The following is a 4950-nucleotide window of genomic DNA, read 5'->3' on the forward strand; positions in this document are numbered from 1 at the left end:
GGCAAGTCGCCTGCACTCCAGATCACCAGGAGGAGGGGTTCAGGGTCCACCTCTGCGTCTGTCCATCTCAAGAGCTAATACGTTGTTTTTGTTTTTAGTCTTGCTCACAAACGAAAGTGTTCCGTAACTAATACCCTGAGATAGTCGCCTTTGTTTTTACGAAGATCGAGGTATTTTCCACGTGTGGAGAACAGCTTTGGCCACAGGTCCTTCCTCCCACTGTTGTTAGGGCTCCTTTCCTGAAAACATTTGAGAAACTTACTTTAAAGGCTAGGCCAGGCGGAGGTTGGAACAGGAGATTGGGTTTAGAGGGAACTTTGTGAATTAAAGTCTGAAGAACTTAGGTTCCTCTCCCTGACCTTGTATTTGTGCAGCCCTTATGAATGGGCATGTACTTCCTAGGGAATGTTCTGGAAGGCTCCAGGTATCATGACCAAGAAGGAAATGATGGTGAATCTGAGCTGCTTGGACTCTGGCCTGTGCCTGGAATAGAAAGTCGCCCGCCTGTCCCAACCATGGTATTAGTGGGCTCTCGAAGCCGCTGGCGGCTCCCGTAGGGTCAGTCCTGGGCGTTGCGCAGCAAGTAGACCCTCAGCCCAATAGAGAAGTGCCTCAGAACATGGGGCCTGGGTCCCGTGGTGGACTGTCCCTACGAACACGCTGACTGCGGGGGAGCTGACCAGTCAGCAAGACAACTTGACCTGCGGCTGCCGGAGAGTCCCGTGGCCATTTCCAGCATGAACGAGAAAAGCTCTCCTGAAGAGGGGCCCTCCGATGAGGCTCTTGAAGGCCCTGGGAACTATGCCTGTCTGTCTTCCTACTGTCCCTCTGTCCATTCATCTACCTATCCATCCATCCACTCATCCATCCACCCACCCATCTGTCCACCCGTCCACCTTTCCACCTATCTTCCCTTCCTTCCTTCCCTCCCTCCCTCCTTTCCATCCACCTATTCATCCATCCATCCATCATCCATCCATCCATCATCCATCCTTCCATCCATCCATCCATCCATCCACATCCATCCATCCATCCATGCATCCTTCCATCCATCCATCCATCCATCCATCCACATCCATCCATCCATACTTCCCTCCATCCATCCATTCATCCTTCCTTCCATCCATCCATCCTTCCTTCCATCCATCTATCCATCCATCTACCCTTCCTTCCATCCATCCATCCATCTACCCTTCCTTCCATCCATCCATCCATCCACATCCATCCATCCATACTTCCCTCCATCCATCCATCCTTCCTTCCATCCATCTATCCATCCATCTACCCTTCCTTCCATCCATCCATCCATCCATCCATCCACATCCATCCATCCATACTTCCATCCATCCATCCACCCATCCATCCATCCACATCCATCCATCCATACTTCCCTCCATCCATCCATCCATCCTTCCTTCCATCCATCCATCCTTCCTTCCATCCATCTACCCTTCCTTCCATCCATCCATCTACCCTTCCTTCCATCCATCCATCCATCCATCCATCCATCCATTCATCCATCCATCCATCCATCCCATCCATCCATCCTTCCATCTGTCCACCCACCCACCCAACAGTGACTGAGTTCCTACTATGTGCAGGCAGAGGGGCTCCAGCCATACTTAAGAGAGACAGGGACCCGCCCTCGTGGACTTGGCTGGGGAGACCCACGGTGGGTATTCTTCAACTGCACAAATCATTGTAAGTGTGGTAAATGCTGGGACTGAGAAGTTTGGGCCCTCTGAGAGAAAATGATGGGAACTGGGCCTAGTTTGGTGGAGCGGGGTGGAGTTTGGGACCAGGAAAGTCTTCAACTCTGAAGGGTGACGGTGAGGGAGAGGGATGGGGGAGGGCAGCTTTCTGGGCTGGGGGAGCCGGAGCCCCAGCCCCGAGGGAGGCCCAGTCTCCACCCAGGGCCGGGCTGGCAGACTCTCCAGAGTGGACGGGCTGGCGGGGGTGCGTGTGACCCTCTTCTCGGCCACGTGGTGGGGTGGGCTGGGGGGACGGGGTGCTCGGGAAGGAGCCCGGGATGCTGGGCGGCGCTGAACCACCCAGATTTGGGTTCTGGTCTTGGCACTTCCTGAGAGTGTGATTTTGGCAAAGAGACTGTACGTTTGCAGAGTGTTGGTTCCAGCCTGTTGGTGGTTCCAGAGTGTTGGTTCCAACACTCTACATTTCCAGAGTGTCGGTCCAGCCTAATAAGAGTGAGTCTACTCATCATTTATTGAGCGCTTACTTCATCCAGGAACTCTTCTTAGGCCTTGACTTGCTTCCAGCCCTATTCTACTACTGTCTGTACTACTATTACGCCCACTGCACAGATGAGGAATGGGCTCAGGGAGGTTCGGCAGTTTGCTCAAGGTCACACAGCCAGCAGGAGGTGGAGCCAGGTTCAAACCCAGACAGGCTGGCCTAGCGCACTCTCTTACTGCCGGGTTCCGCTGCAGTTGTATCAGGAAGGATCAGTTAGGTTATGACGCAGTAACAAACAACCCCAGACTCTTTGCAGTTTATTTCTGGCTCCCACCTCAAGTCCATCGTGGGTCACCTGGGGCTCTCTTTCATGTCACTTCACCCCAGGTCCAGGCTGAGCGAGCAGCTACCTTGACCTCGCTGGCCACTGAGCAGTGAGAAAGAGCTGAGGAGGGTCTTGCCCTGACCATTAAACGCACAGCCTGGAAGTGACCTGGGGGGTCTACAGGCGACTGATTGGTCTGAACTAGTTGGGACCCACCCACTCGCCAGGAGCCAGGAAGCCGCAGCCCACCATGTGCCCTGAAGACGGAGAACCAAGGTCGTTGGGGAATGGCCTCAACAACGGCTGTGGAGTGAGTGGTAGAGGGGAGGCTGGGGGGAAACACCAGGTGCCGAGCTGCCGCAGGTGCACCCTGGCTCTGCCCTCACTAGCTCTGTTGGCCCTTTTTTTTTTAAAGATTTATTTTTTAAAAAATTCTCTTCCCTTCCCCACCCCCCCACCCATTGTCTGCTCTGTGTCCATTCGCTGTGTGTTCTGTGTCCACTTGCATTCTTGTCAGTGGCTCCGGGAACCTCTCTCTTTTTGTTGCATCATCTTCTTGCGTCAGCTCTGTGTGTGCAGCGCCACTCCTGGGCAGGCTGTGCTTTTCTTGTGGAGGGTGGCTCTCCTGGCGGGGTGCACTCCTTGCGCGTGGGGCTCCCCTATGTGGGGACACCCCTGCGTGGCAGGGCACTCCCTGTGCACATCAGCACTGTGCGTGGGCCAGCTGCACACGGGTCAGGAGGCCCTGGGTTTGAACCCTGGACCTCTTATGTGGTAGGTGGACACTCTATCCGTTGAGCCAAATCCGCTTCCCTCTGTTGACTCTTGAACAAGTTGCCAGCCCTCTCTGTGCCTCAGTTTCCTCTTCTGTAAAATGGAGGTCAGATGATGGAGCCTATCTCAGGACCTGCTGCAGTGCCCTCCTCATCTCCCCAGCCCGGTGGGCAAGAGCAGTGCCCACAGGGCGGCCCTCTCCTGGCTGGTGTGAGCCTCCTCCGGGTACCTGTGCAGCGGGTGCTCTCCCAGCGGGGGTGGGGTGGGGGGCCTGAGAGGACAGGGAGGGAGGAGGCGGGGGGCCTGCCGGGCTGCGCAGGGGTCCTGGAGCCTGAAGCGTTGGGGCTGTTTGCTGGCTGTGACCCCGGAAAGCAAGGAGCTACCCCGGGATGGGCTCAGTGGAAAAGTGAAAACCTGGGGAGCCTTGTTCAAAAATTAGGAAGCATCTCAAGCCAGAGGCCAGAGGCCAGAGGGTGCTAAACTAAACGGGGGCCCCTCCCACAGTCCCCCGAGAGCGCGGGCCCTGGGGAGGAGGCCGAGGAGGCCGGGGGCTCGTGACCCCCGGGGGACGGAGGCAGCAGCCGTCTGGCGCAGGCGCAGGGCTGCATCTGCTGGGCTGAGCTCTGCGGTCAGCACGCTCTACTTGGCCTCACGCTGTCCCCTGCTCTTTCCAATCCCGCGTCCTGTCCCTCAGCCACACCCTCGAAGATCCCATAACTCCCTGGACACTCTGGGGCTAAAAAGCCCAGTTGGGTTGTGCATGAAACGCCAATCTCAAGTCCAATTTCGGGTCTCCTGCCCTCCCGCTCTGCCCGGGCCCTGCGGGAACTGGCGAGGCGGGGCGGGGGAAGCCGGCTGCTTTTCCCTTCTCTTCACCCTCTGTTTGGGGAGGCAGCGAGGAAGAGGAGAGGAAAAACCAAGTGTGCCCCCCGGGCTCGCCTTGGGCAGCCACCGTTTCTCTGCCACTGAGGCTCCCCAATGTCCCCGCACGGCAGGGCTAGGGGCAGGGAGGCTGGGGGCACCCGGCACCCTCGAGGCCTAGGATGAATCGCCCCCTTTCCTGCCACCTCTCTGCGCCAGCCTGGAGGCCTTGCCGCCCGCTCCCGGGGCCACCGGGCAAGGCCGCCGGCTCGGACAGACACCGTAAGGTGCCAGGGCCAGGAAACCAACAGGCGCCCATGGCCTGGCGAGTGGGCACAATGCCAACATGGATTCCAATCACGGCCGACATTTACTTTTTTCTTTTAAGAACTTTATTTTATGGTACATATAAAACTCAATCCTCCCTTTCCCAGCTGTAGAAATTCTCATGAGCCCTCAGACAGTTCCATTGGGAACACGTTCTCCTCTTGTCCCCCAGCCAGCCCCAGTGGGTTCCCCTTTACAGGCTCTGGGATCAGGACAGAAGGTAAGACAGGTGAGTGTTCCCTCACTGGGACCACGTTTACTTAACCTGCTCCCTACACCCCACGGGATGCGCGCGTCGCTTTACCGACATCGTGGCACAACCAGTTTTCAGTGACAGGGAACTCGAGGCTGGGACACAAGCCACAGAATCAGGAGGTGGCAGCGTCGGGGTTGGAACTCAAGGTCTCCCTTTGCATCCGGCGCCCGTGGCCTCCAGCCTTCTCGCCTTCCACAGGGCGTTCTCGAAGGTG

The 4950-nt window shown here is 57.1% G+C and overlaps 1 non-coding gene across 1 annotated transcript; it reads right to left on the reverse strand.

Moving 5' to 3' along the window:
* Positions 1–4604: 4604 nt before the first annotated feature.
* Positions 4605–4730, reverse strand: LOC111762029 (small nucleolar RNA SNORD22). The gene has a single exon (XR_002795254.2). It is a non-coding gene; the product is annotated as a small nucleolar RNA SNORD22 (small nucleolar RNA).
* Between the last annotated feature and the right edge of the window lie 220 nt (positions 4731–4950).

This window comes from Dasypus novemcinctus, chromosome 23, assembly GCF_030445035.2.
Source record: "Dasypus novemcinctus isolate mDasNov1 chromosome 23, mDasNov1.1.hap2, whole genome shotgun sequence".
Classification (NCBI taxonomy): Eukaryota; Metazoa; Chordata; class Mammalia; order Cingulata; family Dasypodidae; genus Dasypus; species Dasypus novemcinctus.